Below are 27,493 nucleotides of genomic sequence, written 5' to 3' on the forward strand. Positions count from 1 at the left end.
ACACACATTTTGAAAACACAGTATAGGTGGTCAGTTTGAGAATCTGGACCACAATAAAAACTGAATTTGCATGCAATGGCAATTGCAGGAAACTCCCCCACCACCCTTCTCCCATACCCACTAAACAAATGCTGCATGAAAGAGGAAACTGGAGTTCCGTGGTTAACATTTTCCACCTATTACAGTCACAGATGAGCTCCAGGCTGTCATTTAAATTAGAAACCAGTGACTCCCTGGTACTGTACGTTGCTTCATCATTGTTTTCTACGTCTTTAGCAGGAACTGACAATGCCTTATTTTCAAGAGCTGCTTGCCAAAGAATTGTAAAGAATTAATAATATATAAACACATAACAGATAGTGTACAGCACTGCATAAATGCCTTACAAATAATTTATGGTGTCTTTACAGCACAGAATAGTTTTAAACACATCAACCATTGCAGTTTTTTTTAAAGGTGTGTATTCCATCATAAATGGCTTGTTAAATAATTATGGATCGCTGATATCTGCATGTTTTCTGGGAAGGGTTTATGAAGGAGTTATAAATGGTCCAGCACTACTGAAAATGCATTTACTGTGTTTTAAGAGCGGTGTGTTTGATTATAAAATGCTTACTGGACATAAATTCACTATTTGGAATAAAATATGAAGCCCTATTTTAATAGTAAATGCCTTTGCAACAGAACTATGACCTATCTGTAGCAGACTTATAAATATTAATGATGAGTGAACTTCTTTGCATAAGAAATGACCTGAACCTTCACATTCAGCACACAGTCAAACCATTTTTTAAGTTTAGAGAAGTACGGTTAACTTTTATAATTGCATTTCATTTGTCTCTGTTCTGCCTGATTCAAACCAAGACTAAGAGCAAAAGTGCACGGAAAGGAAAGCAAGCGTCACTTGAATGGGAGCAGGAATTACAGTGAATCTCTCACGAGACTGCCAACTCCCAACTCAGTGCTTCGTTTCCCAACTCTTTCCTTTTGTATCCCTGGCCAACTGCCTGATTACAGAGGCATCCTAGTCCCTGCTCCATCTCTTGAATTTACACTGACCCAGAGGTTCTGCCACACCCATCATTGTTAGCTTACTATTGCTGTGAACTCTGGATCGAAACTGACCATTGATTGCCTGTCTGGTTATCTTGGCCATCGCTCCATTATCCACACACTCCCGCTCTTTACACAGCTCCAGTGGTAAAAGCTGAAATGGGATCTCGCTTCCTCCTCATCACCCTCAACAATATCCTTGTTCCTCTTCAAGGTCTTAAATCTCTCACCCAAACTCCAACAGGTGTTCTGTCTTTGGGAGCATTTCATTAGGAGGCCTTTCTCCTTATTTTGACATTGCTGGTCTTTACCAGCGCTCTGTTCAAATGTCATGTTCTGGAGCTTTCCATTAGTATACTAGTTCTGAAGAATGCACTGCAACATCCTATCTTCCTTTTCCGATACAAACCCAAGAACTCACATCTCAGAAGAAACTGGCAGATTAATGGAGACCTCAAAATATATTTTACTAAAACAGATTTTACCTTTGGACTTGTACAGATCAAAAAGAGTGAAGGTGTTTGTGTGGCACAAAAGTATCCGAACCTAAGGAGTTTGTATTTTGTTTGAGATTCAGGATGGCTCTACAGTTTTCTTTGCTTATGGAATATCTTTAACTATGATGTTAAAATCAAATAACAGAAGGAAGAAAGTTATGCATTTGGGGACTTGAAGACTCAAAATTTTGAATACAAAAAGAACCTGTAAGTTCCATGCTGAAATGAACTGCAATACAAAAACTAATATTTGTAAAGACCTTTAAAAAAAACAGCTATACATAAGTTCTTTTAGAAGCAGTTTCCCATGTTTCTTCAAAACAGTTGAAATTTTGTTTTAACGATATACCTGGAAAAGGAATAAAGAAGCATTTTCCTTGGCTTGAAAACCAAAGACAAGCGTTTGGCATCAGGACAAATGCATTGCCTAGAATGAATCAGATCTAACAGGAAATCTGACTACGTGCACAAAAGAAGTCATAAAAAAAATCTTTCATTGTGCTACTTTTCTGATTACAAGATAGTGTTACAATAAAAGTAGCTGACTGCACACTAAAGAGGTCTATAACATACAAGTGACAAGTTCCCAGTCACAAAGATGCTCAGTAGGTAGTAAGTCTGTTTAAAAACTATACAATTCTGAAACCCTCAGTTGCCTCATTACAATTATAAAATAGCAAACGAGAGAATTGAAAGGTTTTAAAGCCTTTGAGCATTAGTATATTAATGTGGTAAATGGGAATGCAAAGCAGAAATTAAAAACATTTCCCATTATCCCTGATCCAAGATTTTTATAGGGAAGAGGAGGAGGAAAGGAAGATGTATCAAGGAATAACACAATACACAAGAGCATATGGTATGTGAAATCCCAGGAAATGCAACCAAAAAACTAAGAGACTGTTTTGTAGTTACTTCAACCAGTCATGAAAAACACAAAGCTACCCCTACTACACACACACATACACCCCAATCAGAACATAAAATAGTTTTTGTCCTACCTGGTCCTTTGGATCATTTTTACAGTGTCAGTGTGGACAAGATGTGGGATTAGGAAGTTGTCCTCATCTAAACAACTCTGGTGTGTATATGCCCATATAGAGTAGCCTAATCCTGCTGGATTTCCAATTTAAGTAATTTTATTCTACTGAGCTTCCTGAAGTTTCAGTTGAACACAGTACTCTTCTTCACTTCCTGCCCTAAATGTGTGTTAGTATTAAAACTGTTGCTATGAATACACTTGGGATGGTTGCATTTCAGTGGCAGGGTGAAATGATCGCTGTTGATAGCATTTGTAAAGTGCTTTGGTAGGAATACTTCAGCATAAAAGATATACTGTCCACCGAGAAGGACAGAGTTCCTCTGAGAATGAAGAGGGTAAAAGGTTTTCAGGAGTAAGTTCTCAGACAACATGGGAATACAATTGTGTGCATAAAACCTACATATAGATACACCGATTGCAGAGACAAATCAGGTACCTAAATGTACAAATATGTCTAATTACTATTGTTCGCCCTCTCCTGATTTGATTTTTGACTGAGGATCGGCAACCTTTGGCACATGGCCCATCAGGGAAATCCACTGGTGCTCCAGACCAATGGGGACTATGGGAAGCGGCATGGGCCAAGGGGATGTGCAGGCCACCACTTTCAGCAGCCCCCATTGGTCTGGAACAGCGAACCGCTGCCAGTGGGAGCTGTGATCAGCTGAACCTGCGGATGCTGCAGGTAAACAAACTGTCCCGTCCTGTCAGCAGATTTCCCTGATAGGCCACGTACCAAAGGTTGCCGCATACCAAAGATTTTAGAGGATGAAGAAAACTGAAGAAAAACACCTTGTTCTATTGTAAAATGATTTAGAAGGCCAGTCCTGCAGCTGGAGTAAAGGAACCCAGGAAGATCTGGCTATAAGATTTTATTGTGCATTCATCGTACACAGATCTTTGAGGTTTGCAAGTGTAACCTTTCCAGATAGCTAGTCTTCACTGATAACTGGTCTCTAACCCAATGAGCAAAAAAAAAAAAATAATAATAATTAGTAATAATAATAATAAAAAAAAATCACCCCACTATCTATCTGTGGTACTTATATGGCTCCCATTACTGTTGTATCTGAACACTTTACAATCTTTAATGTACTTATCCATACAACATCCCTGTGAGGTAGAAACGCGTTATTTTACTATTACATTTGACAGATGGGAAACTGAGGCAGAGAATGACTTTCCTGAGGTCACACGGGAAGTCTGTGGTGGAACAGTGAGTCCCAGGATAACACCTATAACCACTGGATCAAGCTTCCTCTCTAAAACCTTCTATTTTAAGGCATTTAAATATCAGTGCTGTCCAAGAGCTGTATGAAATTATCTCTTCAGTAACAGATAGCTGTAGTTACAATATTGTTTGACTATAAAAATTTATTAATACTTAGGGCCAAATTTTCTTTAAAAATGGCCTCTGTTTTGTAGGTACAGCTGACCCTGCAAAATTTCCACCTACATATTTAACTTGCAGCTGAAGGGGGCTAGGACTTAACTTATAAGACCTACCCCATAATATAAATCATAGCTTGTCATTTACTGTTATGTTGTGGTGTTTCTACTTCCATACATAACTTTATCATAAACAAACTGGAGAAATACAACCTTGATGGAGCTACTATGAGGTGAGTGCATAACTGGTTGGAAAACCGTTCCCAGAGAGTAATCAGTGACTCACAGTCAAGCTGGAAGGGTACATTGAGTGGGGTCTCGCAGGGACTGGTTCTGGATCTGATTCTGTTCAATATCTTCATCAATGATTTATATAATGGCAGAGAGAGAACATTTATAAAGTTTGTGAATGATTCCAAGCTGGGAGGGGTTGCAAGTGCTTTGGAGGGTAGGATTCAAATTCAAATTGATCTCCAGAAATGATCTGAAGTAAATGGGAAGAAATTCAGTAAGGACAAATGCAAAATACTCCACTTAGGAAGGAACAATGACTGCCTAGAAATACTGTGAAAAGGGATCTGGGAGTCATAGTGGATCACAAATTAAATATGAGTGAACAGTTGCAAAAAAAAAAAAAAAAGGAAACAGCATTCTGGAATGTAGTAGCAGGACAGTTGTAAGTAAGACATGAGAAATAATTCTTTTGCTCAGCTCCATGCTGATTAGGCCTCAACCAAAGTATTATGTCTAGTTTTGGGTGCAACATTTCAAGAAAGATGGGGACAAATTAAACAAAGTCCAGAGAAGAGCAACAAAAAAAGATGAAAGGTCTAGGAAATACGACCTATGAAGAAAGATTGAAAAAAAATGGGTTTGTTTAGTCTGGAGAAGAGAAGGCAGTGGGGACATGATAACAGTTTTCAAGTACATAAAAGGTTGTTGCAAAGAGGAGGGGGCAGGGGCATTGTTCTCCTTAACCTCTGAGAGTTGGACAAAAAAAACAATGGACTTAAATTGCAGCAAGTTGTGGTTTAGATTGGACATTAGGAAAAACTTCCTAACTGTCAGGGTGATTAAGTATTGGAATAAATTGCCTTGAGAGGTTGTGGAATCATTGGAGATTTTTAAGAGCAGGTTGGACAAACACCTGTCAGGATGGTCTAGATAATACAAACAAAGAAAGTTAACTGAATCAGATACAATAGTGAAAACTAAAAAGTGTGAAATGCCAAACAAATGCACTGGTGCGCAGCTGTCACATTGCCTGGATTCGCTTTTACTTCAATGTCAAATTGCTGAATTTGGACTTGTCTGGAAAACTGGTGCTCAGAGAAATGACAAAGCTACAGAGAAGCTTTAGGAGGAGAGGACATCAGTTTTGGACAGTTCATGGACTTCTGGAAGATAAAAGAGGTGGTCACTACAATCAGCCAGAAGAAAGAAAAGGAAAAACATAAGATCCCTGAAGGGCACACATGGCAGGAAACAGTAACAAGAAGTAGCAAAGGACCAGTCTTTATATCATTTTGCATGCACCCAAGATAAATGAAATCATCCTTCCTCTTTAATCCCAGATAGATATACATGTAGTTCACAAAATTCAAAGAAGATGTTGTTTGGGGATCATATATATTAACACTGAGTAGGCATAGTTAGACACACTTTAATTATGGATCTCCAATAGAGGTTTAATTTATTTAGGCTTCAAATGGCTTTTTGATAATGTCTTGCAAGAGGCTGTTAAGGAAATCTGATAACGTAGTGAACAACAGATTCACTCAAGGTTAATTGATAATCTGAAAGATGGGCTGGCTAATCACGGGAGCCTGTCTCAACCCTTCTATTTAGGTTTCTTAACATTTTCCATTATCACTTTTTTCCTTTGGGAAGCTGTAATGCCCTCTCTTATTTGCAAGCCTTTCATATTCCGCAGGAGGAAAGTCTTCAGGGTAGAAAACTGTCCTTTCTTTTTACATAATTACAGGAAGACCTGCAGAGTACAGGGTAACAGAACAGGGGCTCCAAGCAGATATCATGTCAGAGGATTCGGTTTAATTATCATTTATCAAACATAGATTTAACAAGGAAAAGACAGATGGTCAAGGGAGAAATTCCAGAATCCAGTTGGAGAAACAGAGATTGAAACTGGGCTGAGCAGAATTTCTTTAAAAACAAAATATTGACAAAAAATTGGAGTAAATGTCATGAAAAATTATATGTTTTGAAGTAGCTTTAATATGGAGTGTACCTGCCAAAGGATTTCAGTTGTATAACATCCTGCTGGAATACTTTTCACAGATCTAGGGGCACAGCTGATGAGGAGAAAGGCATTGAGAATATTTAATTTCTTACCCTGGCCAGATTCTAATTTGGGTAATTTCAGCTCAGTATTTTATGTTCTGGTACTTAGCTGGTTGGATCCAATGATGTATGGTTGGCAAAGGGAGGGAACTCAGCCTGTACATGGCCTACAGGATCCGCACAGCCACCACACACCTGAACTATCATTACCGAGCCATTCCCAACACAGTGCATCCTGCTGCTTTGGTGGTGAGATGGACCTGGCTTATGTTTAGTTGTTGTTTTGTCAGGCTGCTGGAAATTTTCCTGAGGAATGCAAGGGAGAGAAGGGAAATGATGTTTTTTACCAGTTTCTAGATCAGCTAAACCTGCATGTAATTTTATTGCACAAAGATCAGGAGTACTTGTGGCACCGTAGAGACTAACAAATTTATTTCAGCATGAGCTTTCGTGAGCTACAGCTCACTTCTTCGGATGCATAGAATGGAACACACAGACAGGAGATATTTATACAAACAGAGAACATGAAAAGGTGGAAGATGCATACCAATAGGAAGAGTCTGATCAATTGAGATGAGCTATCATCAGCAGGAGAAAAAAAAACTTTTGAAGTGATAATTAAGATGACCCATAGAAGATGTGAGGAGAACTTAACATAGGGAAATAGATTCAATTAGTCTAATGATCCAACCATTCCCAGTCTCTGTTTAGGCCTGAGTTAATTGTATCTAATTTGCATATTAATTTGAGTTCAGCAGTCTCTCTTTGGAGTCTGTTTTTGAAGTTTTTTTGTTGCAAAATTGCCACCTTCAAGTCTGTCACTCAGTAGTTAGAGAGGTTGAAGTGTCCTCCCACTGGTTTTTGAATGTTCTGTTTCCTGATGTCAGATTTGTGTCTATTTATTCTTTTGCGTAAAGACTGTCCGGTTTGGCCAATGTACATGGCAGAGGGGCATTGCTGGCACATGATGGCATATATCACATTGGTAGATGTGACAAATATTAGAGTTTTCAGTTCCTCAGACATTTTACACTGCTATTCAATGTTCATTTTTAGTAGTCTTCATTTTTTAATGTGAAGTTATGAATTCTGTATTCTACTTAACTGTCAAAAAACCTAATTTTACACGATGGAACCAAGTATCAAATTCAGCTTCTAGCATAAATAACTGTATCCCCAGTTAAGTCAATGGGAGTTTCTCCTCCTTAAACCAGGGCTGATTTGGCCCCAAAATTGTGACCACTTGTAATATAATAAAATGAAAAAAAGCTTGAGCTGATCTTGCTTCTTTGGGCTTATCATACTTCTATTACCAACTTCTGAAAGACTGTTACTATTCTCATATGTTTAAGCATTGGGGAAAGGATGGTCTGGTGGTTAAAGTGCTGGATTGGGACTCAGGAGATCTAGATTCAGTTCCTGGCTCTACTTCAGACTTCTGGTATGACTTTTGGCAAGTCACTTAACTTCTCTGTGCTTGTGTTCCCTCCTTTACTTCCTCAAATCCCCTCCAAGTTTGGTTGTGGACTCTAGGAACTATCATAACAAGAATAATAAAAAAAATATGTAAAATTATTTCTGATGTTGAAAGAAAATAGTGTATTTCTATTTTCTTCAAATAAATGCTTAAAAACACAAATGGGTATCACCATAGCAACTGAAAGTTTGTCAGGCTGAGGCATGGGAACTAATCCCATGAGATAAGAGTATTGAAAGTGAAGGTTATGTTTAGATTAATTTGTGCATATTCACACAAACTGCAGTAAAATGTCATTAGGACAGTGGTTCCCAAACTTCTTCCGCCGCTTGTGCAGGGAAAGCCCCTGGTGGGCCGGGCCGGTTTGTTTACCTGCAGCATCTGCAGGTTTGACCGATTGTGGCTCCCAGTGACCGCAGTTCACTGCTCCAGGCCAATGTGAGCTGCTGGAAGGGCGCAGGCTGAGGGACGTACTGGCTGCCACTTCCAGCAGCTCGCATTGGCCTGGAGCAGCGAACTGCGGCCACTGGGAGCCGCAATTGGCAGAACCTGTGGACACGGCAGGTAAACATACCGGCCCGGCCCACCAGGGGCTTTCCCTGCACAAGCGGCGAAACAAGTTTGGGAATCACTGCATTAGGGTTATGACACATCTACAAAAACAAATAAATGCAACTTATTGTAAAAATACATTGCATATGTCATCCAAAACCTAAGAGCCAGAGAATATATTTTAAACTGCTAAATTAATTGTTAAGGTGGCATGTTTTAGTGCATGGTTACAGTATGCTAGTACAGTATACAGATAAGCTATGTCCAAGATATTAGAAAAGTTACCAACGGTTTTCTGTGCCTCAATGTTTTAATGTCAAACTAGGGACACCATAAGGGCACCTGATTTTCAGAAGGTTGAGCATCCACCCTCTGTTGCGAATGCCTTCTGAAAGTGTCTCAAGTTGAGCACTCATAATTTAAAGGCACCTAAAGACACTAGTCACTTTTGAAAATCTTGGCTATAATTTCTATCTTCCATGTATATTATTTTTCCACTTCTTAGAACAGAAGCATAATGAAACCCTTGGAAATTGGAGTATATAAATGAATGTGACCACAGACGAGAAAATATCTTACCCATTGTTCTTTTTTATTAGTTATGGGGTATACTGCTTTAAAAACAGTGGTAACTGTGTGCACTTGGCTGTTTGAATTTTGGGAAACATAATAACAGCCAATAGTTACTTAGCTGTCAGTTTCTTTTCCTAGTGAAACAGTAATTAAAGAATATAAAAACAAAGCACCTAAATTCTGCATGGAAAATAAATAGGCAGACATATTGAGTTCTAAGTATTGATTTCTGAGAACAAGCCTTACACTTATTTTCCTTTCTCCAAAGACATACCTCATGTACACTCTTATTAAAAATTACAAGGTCATTATGACCCAGTTTTCCAAAACCAAATATCCCTAATCCTCCCACAACTAAAATTTGACCACCATCCATACCCATCTACTTATTCCTTCCCTCCTCTCTTCAACTGACACTACTCAGAGAAAGCATGGAAAAAAAGGCCTGGCATCATATCTTGAAGGACAACAGACATGGGCTCTGGTGAACTGACAATATTATCTCCACATTTTTTCCATTTATTTCCTTCATCCTATCAGCAGAACCTCTGTATCACCAAGCAACCAGTTTGTCCTAATCCAACAAAACTCTAAGCAAGCCATGCAATTGCACCAGTCAGATCTGACAAACAAAAGAACTGAGTGTGATCTAATAATGGAGATATTATAGTCCATACAACATGGCCTTCTCGTCTCCTCCAACAGTTTCTCATACACATTGTACAGAAAGGGTGACAGAATAGAACCCTATGATACCCCGTGTGAGAGAGCCTCAAAGTTGATAGTCATGGATGCAAACCAAGAACCCCCTCACCACACACACACACACACACACACACACACACACACACACACACACACACACACACACACACACACACACACACACACACACACACACACTATAAATAACTTCCCCTATCCTGGCCAAAGGCTGCAGTCATGTTTACACCACTTTTTGGAACAAAAATATCTGATAGATCTGAAAGCATCAGCACCGGTTCTTGGGTTATGTTATCACCAGCAGCAATCCACCAACCAACATAAATTAGACACAGTACATACTTCAGCTTATTAAAAAATTGGTAAAATTTTTCATGAAAACTTCTGAATAAGTCTACATAATTTTCATTCTATGAGTTTGGAAAATGAATAATTTCTCATTTATAGTTTTTATTTCCAAAAATAATCACATTTCCAGTTTCTCCCTTTTCCCTCCTTTCCATCTCCTTTTTCCTTCTCTCTCCGCCCCTTTTTTTCTTTATTTCTCCATTATATATATGCTGCCCATCTGAGTTGGCAGCAACAAGGGCTGGATTCAATATCTAGGGGTTCCGTTTCAATAACACAATGCAAAACCGACTCGAGTCCCCATCAAGTGACCTGGGACAATTACATACCACCCCCTTGGCTCCTCTAAGAGGCAATACTTCCTCTCTCGCAAGCACGGAGCCCGAGTGTAGCAAAATCCTTTTAATAAAGGAGGGAAACAATGCGGCATTACATTGAGGAAAGACCACAAACAGGATTCATAACACAAACCATGAGCAAAAGACCCATCTGCAAGTAAGTTTGTCAGTGTCTTTTTCCCCTCAGTGTCTTAAGTCCAACAACCCCAAAGTCTCTATCCCTAGTCAGTGCAACCCCAGAGTTCAAAAGTTTAACTGCAGAGGTTTACCCCCTCAGCCTGAATGGAAATGGGTGGAGGGCGGGGGTGTTAAGGAGAACCTTATGTGGTCTAAGGCTGACTGTCCCACCTCTTCGTAGGGTTCTGCTGCAGCCTTCACCATGAGCCATTCTGCAAGCCATCCCATGAGCCGCTCCAGCCATTCCATGAACTGCTCCGCTCCACCAGCTGCTCCACTCCACCAGCTGTCCCGTGAGCCACTCCAGCCATCCCGTGAACTGCTCTGCTCCACCAGCTGCTCCACTCCACCCCACCAGCCACCCTGTGAGCCATTCCAGCTGTCCTGCGAACTGCTATGCTCCACTAGCCGCTTCACTCCACTCCACCAACCATCCCAGGAACTGCTCTCCCAACTGCTCCACCAGCTGCTCAGCAATACATCTTCAGCCCCCAGTCCCCCACTATTTAACACAGCAGTGTTTTCAGCTCTTAGTAATTTTAGCTCTTTAGTGATTTCAGCTTGTAGTGGGGAATTTCAGTGCTGGTGCACTAATGGCCCATAGTGAATTCTGTTCAGCAGCCTGTAACTAGACTCCTAATGGAACCAAAATTAGCTCTGATATTCCACAGTAGGGGTACAGTTGGTGTTTCAGGCCTTCAAAATGGCCCACACCACCAGGCACACATACCTGTCCCCAGCCTCTCTGAATTCAATGGGTTTTAGAACCCATGTCCATTGTTTAGTGAGTGCTACTTAGTTGATGGTTAGTCCCTCTGTCATAAAACAGTTCCACTGTCCTTGGTTCACATAATCAGGATAACAACACTTTATTCTTCCTGCCCCAATAACAGAGAAACTGGGGATCCCACAGCAGCTGAAGTGACCATTTGAGCTGCTGTGGGCTCATGCTAGGTGGTATTGGTGTGCCTATGCAAACAAGATCAGCCCCTGAAGTTCTTTTCCACAACTCATCACAAAATTCACCACCAGATGTCAGGGTAGAGCTCATCCTGACTATATTATATATAGATAGATATAGATATAGATAGATTAGATATAGATATAAATATAGATAATGTTCCCCTGGTGTTGTCTGGACTGGTGATCTGCTAGGTTACTCCAATCCTCAACTCTGGGAGTCAGCCTTACCCTGCTCCGCTATGAGAATCCCCACTCCTGGTCTGTTCACACACAGCCTTGAGCATGTAAGCTGCTCCCAGCTACATGAGTGAGCACTTTTGGCCAGCCACTGCTTGGATAATGGAAACTGAATGATACTAGCCAATAGCTTCGGTCCCAGAGACATCCTTAGTTGTCCAGTTGGATACTGCAAGCGTATATGAGTTCATCAATTTAACAAAGAAATTGATATGTACCAGGCTAGTTTTCCCAAAGGGGAGTCTCTAACATGCTTCAAACCAAATGCACTGCTTCAGGCAGAATAAACAAACAAATGTATTTACTACATAAGATAGATTTTAAGTGATTATAAGTTAAAGCACAAGAAGTCAGATTTGGTCAAATGACATAAAAGCAAAACACATTCTAAGCTTAACACTTCCGTGCCCTTACAAACTTAGATGTTTCTCACCACAGGCTGGCTGGTTGCCCTTCAGCCAGGCTCTCCCCTTTGATCAGTGCTTCAGTCCTGTGGTGATGATGTCTGTAGATGGAGGTGGAAAAGAAAGAGAGCATGGCAAACGTCTCGTCCTTCTTTCATGTTCTTTCTTCTCTGTTGGCTTTGCCCCCCCCTCATCAGAGTCAGGTGAGCATTACCTCGTCATAGTCCCAAACTGAGTAAGGGAAGGGGGGTGACTCACTCAAGAGTCCAGCAGATCCTTTGTTGCTGCCTAGGCCAGTGTCCTTTGTTCCTGTGAGGCTGGGCTGGGTTTCTCCCACACAGGCCTTGATGAGGTGTGAACTGCTCCTCTGCTCCTGGAGAGTTTCTCTGGGCTTGTTTTAAGCCATGAGGACACATTTTCAGCCGCATAATTACATACGTGACATTACAACCTATAACATAATTATAACAACAATGCTTAGTGAATCATAGATTCATAGATTGTAGGATTGGAAGAGATCTCGAGAGGTCATTGAGTCCAGTCCCCTGCCCTCATGGCAGGACCAAATACTGTCTAGACTATCCCGGATAGACATTTATTTAACCTACTCTTAAATATCTCCAGAGATGGAGATTCTGCAACCTCCCTAGGCAATCTATTCCAGTGTTTAACCACTCTGATAGTTAGGAACTTTTTCCTAATGTCCAACCTAAACCTCCCTTGCTGCAGTTTAAGCCCATTGCTTCTTGTTCTATCCTTAGAGGCTAAGGTGAACAAGTTTTCTCCTTCCTCCTCATGACACCCTTTTAGATACCTGAAAACTGCTATCATGTCCCCTCTTAGATAGCATGAGCCTTCTGAACACACCTGACATGACAAACTTAGCATTGGAACTACACAATCATATTATAAGGATGAACATGGGAGTGCAGCATGTTCCCCCGAGGTACTGAGTGTCACTATATATATATAGTGACAAAGTTCCTCCTCTGCCTTGGTAGGTCCTGCACTTATTGGTGGATTTGCTTGCCTCAGAGATTCACGGCAGCCCTCAGTTTGGCCACTTTAGCTGAGTGAACGGCAGGTTTGAGCCACTAGCTAATCTCCTCACTGGCCAGCATGGGGATAGGGAGGAAAACAATCCCCACATTCTCTGCTGACCCACCTAGTGGGTCGGGGAAAAGGCCAGGGACCTTCCCCTCTGGTGGGACCCACAGTCCAGGTCAACTCCTCTTGTATCAAATACGCAGTTGGGGGGATGGAGGGGACCCACATCCACCCTCTACTTTGGGTTCCAACCCAGGGCCCTGTGGATCGCAGCTGTCTACAGTGTTTCCTGTAACAGCTGTGTGACAGCTACAAATCTCTGAGCTACTTCCCCATGGCCTCCTCCCAACACCTTCTTTATCCTCACATCAGGACCTTCCTCCTGATGCCTGATGGCGCTTGTACTCCTCACTCCTCCAGCAGTACGCAGTCTCATTCTCAGCTTCTTGTGCTCCTCTTGCTCCCAGCTCCTTGCACGCACCTCACTAACTGAAGTGAGGTCCTTTTTAAATCAGGCGCCCTGATTAGCCTGCTTGCCATAATTGGTTCCAGGAACTTCTTGATTATTCTGGAACAGCCCATTATCTTATTCAAGGAAAAGGGACCTGCTTAATGTATCTACCTTCTATTACTCTCCTGTAGCCATCTGGCGTGACCCTGAAAAAAAGCATAACTTATGCTAGTTCATACCACACTCAGCCTAAAATTGGAATGGCAAGGGTCAGAGAGCTGAAGCTATTGTGAGAGTTGCCTTGAACCACATTTTCTCTAAAATTACTGTAAAAAGGAAGATGAGAGACTAGACAATAATTAATCAAATGACAGTACTATGGATGGAGTGACTCTGGGTTTACACTGCTGTCACTGAGATAAAAAAACTAGCTCTTTAAGTGATACTCAGTTTAAGTCAAAACCATGAGCCAGCTTATGCCTCCTTCACAAAGCCCCAAGAGCTACTTTACTTTTTTTGGTCTTCTGAACAACATATTTTATGTACATGTGCTCCAAAATTATTAATGGAAAACAAATTTCAAATTAGTGATTGTAAGTTTCTATTGGTTTTAACAGTTATGCTCAGGCTGAAAGAACAGAAACATACTATGTGATTTATGTGTCCAATCGAAATAGCTCAAATTTTGAACTGAAAATATCAAATACACCTAGAATGCACAAAGAAAACTTCCTCAGCAGTCCATAGGCTGAAATACATTTGCATAAAATATTTGTTGAATAATTTTGAACAATATACACATTCACACTCAGGTTGCAGACAACTCACAAACAGTAAAAAAGAATTAACTTCAGTGAATAAATTGTTTGCTATGCATACTTCTCCCAGTTGTACTCACAAAGATAATAAGCAGCATTAGACTAGATGATATGTATAATACAAACAAGCAACCACCTGCTGCTAGATTATGTAAATATCCTGAACAGGAGGGGAGTAATATCCACTTTCCAAACAGCAGCATTTATTTTTTTCTGCTAATACAGTATTATTCCAAATTTAATACTCTCAGTGGTGACATTCCTCTATTTGCTGGCAGCTCATACGGCGAGTATGATCGTAGCCCCTATCACAGATTTAAAGTTCTTGCTTTAACCATTATTAATTGACCAAAATGTTTTAGTGATCATCTCAGAAGCATTCCATATGTAAATGAAATCTTTGGATCTATCAACTTTGGGTTAGATTTTCAAAAGTGCTCCATGTTGGTTTAAATCTGTTCCCAAAGAAGTCGATGGTAAAATTCTCATTGACTTAAATGAGAGTAAATAGGCCACCACTGAACCCTTTTAAAAATCTCACACTTCAAAATCTTTATGTTCCCTTCTATTTCTTCTAGACATAACCTGTACTGTGTCCTTCTAAATATAGATTGACAATGTGTCCTATATTTTAAAAATACACTTATTATTTCACACCACAGCCCCGTAGCTATTTTTTCCCTATTCAAAGACTGTTGGTATGTTTTCAAGGTATTCACTATGTCTGACTGGTCATCTTGGTCATATGACATTGTTTCTCTTCCATGACTGGACACTTAAAAGTTTTTAAAAAGAAGAAAATGAATGGAGAATAGTGAATAATGCATAATAAATACTCTTTGTTCATGCACAGATATGGGCATTTGTATAAATAGCAGCCATTATGCAACCATTTCGACAAACAAAACCTGATCATCTGATTGTTCAAGAAAAAATATAAGAGACATGAATCTGAAGATTTGTGAACATATTCAGGAATACATGTTGCCATTAATTGATAGCTCTAACTTTAATTCTTTGAGCTGCCCATACCTACCACAAGTTTTTCAAGTAATTAAGTTGCTGCAAAAAAAGTTTGCTACTTTTCTTTGTTTTAAATCAGGAATCACAGTACACAGTTTGATTAACTATTTACCCAGTCTATTGCCTAGAGCAAAGTGGCTTCAGTTCTTCATTCTGATAGCATCTGGATAGATCTTATTTCAAAATAACTCTTGCAAATGTGCTTCATACAGAATAAAGAAAAGTGCACATGAAAGATAGCATAAGTGTTTGCAACATAAAGATAGGAAAATAACTGGGGAATATGTATTCATAGAAGAAAACTCATTTAACCAGTCACATTGCTGTTCATTCTTCCTGCTTTACTTACATGTAACAATGTGACACCAGATGTCAAAGTATATGGGGATGGATACTATCCTCACATCTGAGGACTTTGTGCCATTTGGCTCAAAGGGGCTGGAAACAGACCACAAATGGCATGCAGAGAATTCATCTGTCAGAAGAGAACTCTTTGATGGTGCAAAGGGGCTGTCTCTGGGCACTGCACCAGCTGTACCATTCTTCCCAGTAAGAGATGGAAGGGTGTTGGCTCAGCGGCACTCTGCTTGGTCACAGCAAGCCTACCTTGGTGCAGGGTTTAATCAGCACCATGTCAGTGGAACAAGTTAGCTGCTGGGAAGTGGCTCTAACTCTTTGCTGGGTCTAACCCTAAGAATCAGTTCCCTATTGATCCCTTCTTTCTGTGTCCTGCACTAAGCAGAGCCTGAGCACAGGAGAGAATCAAACCCCTGGTTTCAAAATGTTTATTTCCACATGCAAAGTCATTGAAAATTAACTATCTAGGGCCCAGACAAACTCAGCTCTGTACTTCCAGGAATGGAACTTCTCTCATATAAGCATGAGGAGTTACTGCAGCCATGTTGTTTCTTGTAGTGCTCTACCATATTTCAGAGATATTGCTTCTTGGGAGGAAACACTAGCAAAGTGATTGTAACCTCCACTTGCCTGAAACCTCAGCAGATTAGTTATGTTTTTAGAAAACAGTTGTGAGTGCTATATGTTGCTTGGCCTCTCTCTAGGTTTGGTGCCTCTGAGTAAAGTGCTTAGAAATAGAATGTGTGTCCATAAGACATACTTCATGTTATTGTGAGAGGATGCAGACTCATAGTATCTATGGTTGGAGACTGTGGATCAATCAATCTATTCAGGAGGCAGGCAGCAGAACATTCCATATAATTATTCTAGGAGGAAAGACGGGGGTAAGAAAAGGGGGAGGAGGAGAGACTGGGACCAAAATAAGATGCTACAGCCACTTACTCCCTCATTCTTGCAATAAATCATACTTTATTTTTTATTTCTTTATTTGTTTTATAAATGTTTCACTTTGAGGTCACTGAGAAATAAAAGTTTTGAAGAAAAATATGATCAGCCTATAAGGCTATTTGGTTGTGGAAGTTAGACTGTGAATCATTACACAAGCCTACAAATATCTTAGCCAATTTAATGTAGATTAGGTGAGAGAACAAAAGATGGGGGAATAATTCATTTAGGAGTGCATAGCTTCCTGCCCTTCCTCCTTTGGCGAACCTAGTGCCACTCTAGCTACTAGCCTGGATGCAAGGACTGTGATACCATCTAGTGTGGCCCATCAGGGAAATCTGCTGATGGGCCAGGACGGTTTCTTTACCTGCAGTCAGAGGTGAAAGTAAGCTGGTACGGGCCGGTGCGGAGGACCGGTAAGAAAAGGAGACTGACTGAGGGAGGGAGAGAGAGAAGCCTGCTCCCTGCATAAGAATAGTTTAAACTCAGCTGTTCCCTGATGGTTCAGCCCCCAGGCTAGGTTTCTGGCATCCTTGTTAATTTCACTCACGGTAGCTGGGGGGAGGAGGTCGAGGGGAGGGTGTGTTTGACCATGGCAGGGGCAGTCCTTTTCTGCCCCTGGGATGACGGGATCTCTCCAATACTAATATACACAACATTTACAAGCATTTGGCTGCACAGCTTAAATCCAGAGCTAATAAAAGCAGGTGGAAGGGGAAAACTCTCTGTCACATTGGTTTCTCAGATCCTCCCTCCCCCTCCTCCTGCCAGGCTGCAGCCAAGGCTCTGCATTCCTCCCACCCCTACCCCCAGCAGGGGTTCTCCTCTAGGCTCTAGCTTGCAGTAGGGACACTGGGTGAGATGCCTGCTGCTGCTACCTGCAAAAGAACAGTTTAAACTCAGCTGTTCCCTGTGCAGTTCAGTGCCCAGAGTTAGGAGCCGTTTCTGGCATCCTTGTTAATTTCACTCCCAGTTGTTGGGTGTGTGTGACCATGGCAGGGGCAGTTCTTTTCTGCCCCTGGGATGAGGGGATCTCCTAAACACAGTCAAAATCAGGAACCATTTCCAAGTTCAAATCTATCCCATTCCCTCCCCAGCAGAGGATCATGTGATGTCCAAACTGCTTGCAGATCCTCTTTGAAATGTTACTGTTTAAAAAAAACACAAAAAACATGGAGAACATGGTGGAAAAATGTGTCATGATGATTAGGGTTTATTTTGGGCAAAGCAATTTTGCTAAAGCAACTAAAGATTCACAGGGAAAGCAAATAGCCCCCATAGACAAAACCACAAAGGGATTGGAGGGGAAAACTGAATATTCAGGGAAATTATTGTGCCTCCTTTGAAAGAAATAGTAGTTTTCATTCCAATCCACCCTCTTTATGTATTGATTTAAACACCTGAAATGTCCTTAGGACATTGGGTGCAATCTCAGATCTCTTTTTGTTTTGTCCTACCTGCAGAGTGCAGAGGCTGAAATTGACAAAACTTTCTCTAAATATCTTGTATATTTCATGAAGGCTATTCCAGTTATCCTTCATTCACCCCTGACTTCCCTTCCCCCACCCCCTGACTCCCTCCCTGGATGGCTGGCTGTGGTTTTTGCCTTGGTTACTTACTCCTTGGCAGACCCAGCCCAGCAGCACCTGCTGGCTCTCTGCAGGCAGCAGCCTACAGGGGCCAGTTGCTGGGGTCACTGCTGGTCGGTGCAGGCTGCAGCTGCATTGTTTGTGACACATTCATATACATACACATACATACAGTCAGAGTTAAAGTAAGCCGGTCCAGTCCAGTCCGGTATACCAGCAAGAGCCAGTACGCCGTGCTGGATCGCATCGACTTCCAAGGCGGGGATTGAAAAGACTCTGGGCTGCCTGCGGCTGCGGGAAGCCCTGAGCCCTTTAAATCCCGGCTGCAGCTGAGATTTAAAGGGCTCAGAGCTCTCCGCCACTGCGGGCAGCCCAGAGCCCTTTCAATCCCTGCTGCAGCTGGGATAGAAAGGGCTCAGAGCTCCCCGCAGCTGCAGGCAGCCCAGAGCCCTTTAAATCCCAGCCGCGGCTCTGGTGGCTGGGCTGGGGCAGGGATTTAAAGGGCTCAAAGCTCCCCACGGCTGCGGGCAGTCCAGAGCCCTTTGAATCCCAGCCATGACTCTGACGGCCGGGCTGGGACCAGGATTTAAAGGGCTCTGGACTTCCCTCAGTGGCAGGAGCTCTGGGCCCTTTAAATCCCTGCCCCAGCCCCGCAAAGCTTGGGGTTCCCCCTGGTGGCCAGAGCCCCGGGCCCTTTAATTTGCCCCTGAGCCCCGGGGGGCTCCCAGCCACCTCTGCAGCTGGGAACCTCTGGTTGATTTAAAGTCTCTGGGTCTCCCAACCACAGCTGGTTCCCCAGGGCCTTTAAATCTTGAGAGGCCACGCCTCTTCCGGATGAGGCCATGCCCCCTCAGGACTCCGGAAGTACCAGTAAATCCTGTAAGTTATTTTCACTCCTGCCTGCAGTGTCTGCAGGTTATCCTGATCGGAGCTCCCACTGGCTGCGGTTTGCCACTCCAGGCCAATGGGGGCTGCAGAAAGCGGTACGGGCCCAGGGATGTGCTGGCCACCACTTCCCGCAACCCCCGTTGGCCTGGAACAGTGAACCATAGCCAGTGGGAGCTGTGATCAGCCGAACCTGCAGATGCTGTAGGTAAACAAACCAGCCCATCATTGGATTTCCCTGACGGGCCACATGCCAAAGGTTGCCAATCCCTGAGCTAGCTCTTGTGCACACGTACAAACAAAGGAGGTTGGCAATCCTCCATCCCCCCAAATATACCAGCAGCACCACTGCTCTCCTTTGAGTATCTATGCAGAGTTTTGCCGTAGTTTTATTTTTTGTATCTTCTTTGTAAGGATGAATCTCTCTTGTTTTCACAGAAGACAAAGAAAAGAGAATCAATGAAGATTTTCAGACTTAATTTGAAACATTTCTCATTTGGGATTTTATTATTTCAATCCTATGATCTGATTATCTCATCTCTTAATGCTTTCGATAATCTCAAAGGAAAACAACTCCCAGGCCACTGGGATGCCTCTATAAATCTCCAAAATCCTGCATCTGAGTTTGTTTCATCTGTTGTAAACCTAAAGCTTTGCACAGGTGAGTAATCATCCATGCCCTCATAAAGTTGGTAATGTAATTCAAATGAAATTGATTCCTCCCTTTTAGGAAGGAGCAATATTATTTGAAAATGAAAATAGCAGCCCATTTGTTTGACTGATTCTCCATTATAGAAAATCATCTCTCTTCTATGCACAGAAAGAGCAAAATGCAAGGAACTGTTGTATTTCCATGAGGAATATGATTTGATAATTGCACAAGTAAATGGCAATCCTAATTTTGTTAGGTGATATTAGTAAGCAGATGGTGCTTGGGAAATCACTCTCCTGGCAAAAGTAAAAATCTACTATTATATTTCATATGAGTTTTAAGGTGACAGTACTATAAGCTTAAGGATAAATACATATTTAACATTCCAGTCAGAGTTGGCAGTGCATGGTATATATATCTACAAATAAACTCTTATTCCTAGAGCAATAGTTGAAAGGATAATGAAGGCATATAAAGCAGAAAACCTACATTCACCCAAAGTAACTTTAATGTATCTGTTAACTATTAAGTATTCACAGCTTTGACATTATACGGCTTCAAGACAAAGGAAACAAACATTCTCTAGCTAATAGTATGCAGGAATTGAAATGTAATATAAAGGGCCAAGTCCTCAGGGTGCAAACCAGGAAAACTCCATTGAAGTTAAGGGAGATATGCTGATTTACACGAGTTGAGAGACTGGCCCAAATATTCTCCAGAAATAATGTATACTACACTCTCATTGAAATAGGAGGTGCCCTTTGCTGCTGTGTATAATATTTGTAAACTGTTATGTGTGAGATTCTTAGCTGGTGTAAATTAGCTAAACTCCTTTGAGGTCAAGGAGGTTTATAAGCTGAGGCTCTCACTCATATATATATATATATATGTGTGTGTGTTATTTACACCTCTACCCCGATATAACGCGGGCCTCAGGAGCCAAAAAAATCTTACCGTGTTATAGGTGAAATCATGTTATATTGAACTTGCTTTGATCCACCAGAGCGCGCAGCCCTGCCCGGAGTGCTGCTTTACCGCATTATATCTGAATCTGTGCTATATCGGGTCACGTTATATCGGAGTAGAGATATACTTTATATTAAGATATATGATAAAAATTGAATGTCTTATTACTACATCAGCACTTAAAAACTAGAGCTGAATGAATGAATACTTCCAAAAAATTCTGCATGTACTCATTCATATTTAATAATGAAGTCCCTTTAGCCAGGTTTCTATCTTTTATGTTTGCTCACAATAACCATTCAAGCAACTGAGTTTTTCTTGCACCAGAATACATAACATTGGATACTGTTTCCTTAGTCTTCAAGCTGTTTTCCCAAAAGTCTTCACTACAACCTTGTGAAAAAAACAATCAAGCCAGGGAGGAATCTGATTCTACCCTCCCTTCACAACTACTACAACCAATGTGCATGCAATTACTTTGTGAGAAGTTGGTGTGAGAAAATTAAATTTAAGATCTGCACCAAACCAATAAGTTTTCAGTGGTCTAGTTTTTCTAGGAAAGATACCTTGTGTCACAGAAAGGAAAGGTTATTTTTCCCACCTAGAATTCCTTAAATCTGCGTATCTGCTACTGGTATCTGTCTCTCAGAGAGGGGTCACCCCTGCAAGTCCTCTTCCTGCTTAAAGCAGTTATGGTCAGCCAATAGAGAACAGAAACAATATCATCTGATTTAGATTACCAATAATAATCAATGAACATGGTTAAATTTCAGATGGATACTCATAACTAATTGATCAATCCATCCAAAAAATCCTAAAAAATGAAAAAAATAAGTAATTTGAATGATAAATATTCAAAAAAAACATGATTTGCTCATAGACATTATATGATTTGAAAAAGAAATGAAATTTGCTGAGCAAATTATTTACTGTAAATTATTAGCTCAGTTCTTCATAGAACTGCAATATGAGGAGACACAATTGGCTTCTTCAATGTAGTCAAAATATGAAATATGTGATTATTCCAGCAGTTTGACATTGAGTGGGTATATAACCTCCTCAATATAAATTCATAAAACTTAATATTAATCACACAAATAAGTATCATGACAAAAGAATAGGCTAGTATAATTTTAAAATCTTAAGAATCCCTTACTATATTTTAAAGTCTTTTCACTTTGAGTTTCTCTACTTATTTGATAGAAGGCCCCAAGACATCCACGCAGGTGTCTAAATATTCTATCATCTGATTAAAATTTAAGATGTCAAATAAATGGTTAAGACAGATGAACAAAGTGAAATCAAATATAAGGAAACATTCCTTTCCCTGGAAGGATTTTGACCAATGAAGCTCTGAGTTCTGTTTTACTAAATACATATAGGAAGCTCTTTTAAGACAATTTTGCAGCAAACACTCAGTCATGTATAGTGTGCAGCTGTTGTAACTGAAAGCGTATTTCAATTTTTTGTTTTTCTATCTCAATTGACTTAATCTGTTCCTTTATTTAAATGAAGTTATTTTGCTATTTTATATTTTCAGTTGTAATAATGTTGGAAATGACATATTAGCTACTTGCTAAAATAAATGAAGCAGCCATCGTCTTGTGATCTTGCCTGCAAGTGGGATCTCTATGGTGAAAATATATTTATTTGATACAAAATGGATAAAACAGGAACCTACAGTTCAAACAACTTTGAAATTGAATTCTTGGATTCTAAAATTAATATATTAGCATTCCCATGGTTTGGATTTTAGGTTGGACCCCAAATTAGAATAGCCCAATTCCCCTATTTGGATGTAGCCAAAATATTGCATGAGTTTCCTTTCTAGAGAAATCTTAAGATGTCAAACATTTTTCAAAACCAACTAATCTTTCAAGATGTATGCTATTTCAGGTAAAAACTAACAAACAAACAAACAAACAAAGAACTTCTGAAGTTACATCATTATCATATTTGAACCTTAACAGGTCTACTCAGATGTCTGAAACAGCATTAGTGCCATTTTAGCAAGAATATTTGAATACCAATGAAAATACTTCCTCTGACAGAAATTATAAAAGTGGAGTTCAAAGTAGTCTCCAAAGAAAATTGAGGAAATAAATTATAATTAATAAACTTATATGAATGCCACTTCCTTTTTCTGATCATAAAATGTCTGGAAATGACTCATGATTTTCTTGGATGCATTATATACCTGGACTTTAGCAAGGTTTTTGACACATTCCCACATGACATTCTGATAAAGCAAACTGGAGAAATTCAGGTTCAGTGGAACTACCATTAAATGGATACATAATTGGTTAAACAACCACAAACAAAGAGTAACTATTAATAGAATGATGTCTGATTGGAAGGAGGGCTTGACTGATGTTCCACTGGGATCTCTTCTGGGTCCAGTGTTATTAAGCATCTTTATTAATGACCTGGATGTAAGAATAGAGAGCTTACTGATCCTATTTGCAGATGATACAGAGCTGGAGTGGGCGTTGCAAACACTTTAGAAGATAGAGCTAAAATTCCAAGGGATATTGATAAATTGGAGAACTGGGCTATAGACAACAAAATGAAATTCACCAAAGACAAATGTAAGGTACTACACTTTGGGAAGTACAACAAAATGTACAAATACAGGGGATAACTGGCTTGGCAGCAGTACTGCTGCAAAGAATCTGGGAGTTGTGGATCACAACCTCAACATGAGTCAGCAAAAAAAATGCAATTTTAGGTTTCATTAATAGAGGCATTGCACGCAAATTAAGGGATTTGCCACTATTTGGTGCTAGTTAGACTTCAGTTAGAGTAGTATGTCCAGTTTTGGTCACCAATGTATAGAAAGAATTTAGAGAAACTGGAAAGGATCCAGAGGTGAACGACTAAGTTGATCAAAGGAAAGCAATGCAAGCCATATGAGCAAAAGTTGAAGGAAAGGGGTATGTTTAATCTGGAAAAGAGGAGATTAAGGGGGAGACATGATAGTGGTCTTCAAATACTTGAAAGGCTGCTATAAAAGATGAAAAGTTTTTCTCTTGCCCCAGAGGGCAGGACAAAAGGCAACAGGTTCAAACTACAGCACAGCAGATATAGATTGAATCTCTGGGAAAACTTCCTGACTGTAAGATTAGTAAGACAATGGAACAGACTGCTTGGGGAGGTCATGGAAGCTTCTTCACTGGAGATTTTCAAAAAGAGGCTGCCATCTGTCTTGGTGAGTTAGACACAACAAATCCTGCATCTTGCCACAGGGGTAGACAAAATTACCCTTTTGGTCCCTTCAGACCCTATGGTTCTATGACTACTTATCCTAAGTTATTCTGCAAACAATTTCACTGTATAATTCTTGGTCTGTTAATGAACAGCTTTTGAGAATTCAAAATTTTCTAGCTTTTGGGCATGCCAGTCATGTGATATATTTTCATGGCCTGATTGGATGAGCATAATAAGAATACTTGCACTTATGAACTGAAAATTTGTTTTCTGTGAATATTTTGTAATGTTTATAGACAGTAAGTTTTTTGGAGCAAGGTCTGTCTGTTTGCTACTTGTATATAAAATGCTTACCACAATGTCACAATCAGGGACACTACTACAATAAACATCACTTAAAATTCACTTTTTCAGTTAACATTCTTGACGCTGACTAGAAAATTCATGAAAAATGAATGCAAAAGGGGGAAAGATAAATGTAAAGTGAATACTTTTAAATATTTGTATGTTCAAAAATGTTTGTTTACTGTTGGCTCAGTGGGCTACCTACAAAATGCCTGAATTTTCTCAGTAAAATGTATTTTTTACAAAAAAGTTGTATTGATCATCATTTCAGAAAGGCTGATCCCCTCTCCATTACTCCTAAAGGAAAATGGAAACTGACTTCAGAAAGTTTGAGTTTACACTAATGTGTAAAATATGCTGTACCCAAAACTTTCCACCAGGTCCGCAAAAAATGAATATTTACACCCCATTTTCCTTACACTGTTTTTGTTCTGGTTATAACTTCTTGGGTGTTTCTGGGAGAGAAAGAATTGAACAAATGTATACTTCCATACAGGCTTTCATTTTCCTGCCAGTGAAGTTCTTCATATTTGGTGCTGTGACATTTATGTGGCAGCTTTTTTTTTCTAATAACTGATGATTTGGGGGGTTATTTTGCTAGGTGCCATGATTCACAGAACTTTTTGTTCAGAGGAAGCACAATTTGAGACTCTGCAAACCCATAGGAAATTGATTGAGTGCAATCAGTGTGCCATGTGTGACAGCTGACACACGTATTTGCATCTTGACTGACTGCTTAGAAATCCGGAAAGTGTGCATAAAACAGCCCTGTTTCAAACATTATACAAAAGATGAATAACTAAATTAGCAAAGGGAAACAAAAGATCAATCACTGTACACAAACAGGGCCAAATTCTAAGGTTCTTATTGAGGCCTGATCCTGCAAGCTGCTGTATGTGCATTGACCTCTGTGCCCTCATAGAGCCCCACTAAATTTCACAGGCACAAAGATCTGTCCACATGGAACATCATGTAGGATCAGGGCTTTATTTTTTACATAGTGCTTACTCAGGCACAATCCTACTGAGATGATAAATAAAAAAAAATAGATCAACATGGGACAAATTCAGCCATAGTAACTTCAGTGGAGATGGGCTAACTTACAGCAGGGCTTAATCTGCCCCCAAATATGTTCTATAGACAAACAATCTATGGGCTAGATCCTCAGCGGATGGGAATCACTGAAGTTTCACTAAAAGTGAATGTGGGTAATGCTGATTTTACACAAAGTGAGGATTTTCTCTGATTGCTTAGGTAGGTTGTTGTTTTTGTAACCAGGATATGTACAGCAACACCACTGAATTGAGAAGTATAGTATTGACAGCTCCAAGTACCTTATTTAGAATCTATTCTTTTAGCAAATATAATTTTGCTCAGACTTTTATTAGAGAAAAGAGACAAAAAGTATATGTTTGTTAAATGGCAGAGGTATAGCAGAGGAGAGTGCGACTAGAATGCACAATGGAGGCACAAAAGCCAAAGCCAATCACGTAGTACAGCAACTTAATGCACTTCTTTTTACTGCTTTTGATTGTTCTAAGTATCACTATTTTAGCTAATTCTCCAAGATTTAGATCATAAAAGGGCAAAATCCAACCAATTTAAATAATGTTAAATTTGCAAGCTAAGACATTTTATGCCTCCTTAGCAGCTTCAAAACCTTTAACTTTCGTTTGAGCCATAAATATTCTATAATTGCCAAAGAGAATATAAAAAAAATTCAAATGCACCAACCCAACCTTTTTATGAGTAACATTTTCTTTTAATGGTACATTTAGCTAATACTGAATTACAATGGCATTCCTGTGGAAGTACATATGACATCCACATTAACATCAGATTAATTCATTATGATCAATGCTTTTGCCATGAACACCAGATGAATTAATTAAATTGGACACTTAAAATAAAGTGCTTTCCTTTTATGCAGCTATTCCTCTATGTGGCAAACTCAGGACACTTAGCTACCAAGAGAGGGGTAGTAATTAGTCCCAGAAGGCTTAACCATGGAGGAATAAGGTTCAGCTGGAACAGGGGTTACCAGAGAGCTAATTAGTTTCACCTGGCCCCAATGGCTGGAGACCTTTTTAAACCCTCCCTGGCAGGGAAGCAAAGGGGAGGAGAGAAGTAGAGTAGCTACCAGTGAGTTGGGGGCAGCTGAACTCTAAAACGTTTCTTGCAAGGCAGATGTCCTCTCCTTCTGGGGAGAGTGCAAACAGAACAAGGGCCTGACTGAGAAGGGATCAACCAGACCTTGTGAGACTGTGAAGGGCTTTTGCTTTGCCCAAGCCTGTGTCTCCAAGGCTGAGAAGGACTGAGCTAGCAGAGGAGAGACAGGTACTTTGCCACAGTCCTATTTTAAGTTTTAATTACTCTTCTTCTTGGATTCAGAAGATCTACTTTTTTCCATTACATTGCATGCCTCAACCAAAGATGAGAGCATCTGCAGTCTGCTATGATCAAAGGGAATAGATAAGACATCAACCACCAAAGACCAGGAATTAACCAGCATTAGCCACTACTAGAACTGGTTAAATATAGTAAAGTTACATGAATGGTTTACTAAATTAGAAATCTGGTTTCTTTTTGCAATGTTAAAACCTTACTGCCTACATTTAATTGGCTTTTTGAGCCACAGATAATTAACCAATGATCTAGAGCCTATTAAAAGCAAAGAATCTTTTGTCTTAAATATGTTTTGGATTTGGATCTTAATCTTTAAGTATATGTACACAGATGACAATTTCCAAAATCAAAAAGTGTTTCATCCAACATGGGGGAATTCTATATTAGGCCTCAGGTTGACAGATAAAGAAGAACTGATCACAGACTTTAAAATTAATGCTAACTTAGGTACAAGTGATCATAATTTGGTCACATTTATAATGTGCAAACAGAATAAAGTCCAGATTAGTGATATATTTTAGATATAATTGGGGGGGAAAGGGGATATTGGTTCAAAAACCAACCTAGTTTAGAGAAGTGAAAGCAGCTATAAACAAATGGAATAAAAAAGGGGAAGTTAGTAGTAATGAATATAAACCAGAAGCTAGGAATTGTAGAAAATTAATAAGGGAAGCAAAAGGGACACAAGGCAAAATCTATGTCCAGCAAAGTTAACGAAGAGAAGAAGGATT

The sequence above is a fragment of the Gopherus evgoodei genome, chromosome 3, assembly GCF_007399415.2.
Source record: "Gopherus evgoodei ecotype Sinaloan lineage chromosome 3, rGopEvg1_v1.p, whole genome shotgun sequence".
NCBI classification, from domain to species: domain Eukaryota; kingdom Metazoa; phylum Chordata; order Testudines; family Testudinidae; genus Gopherus; species Gopherus evgoodei.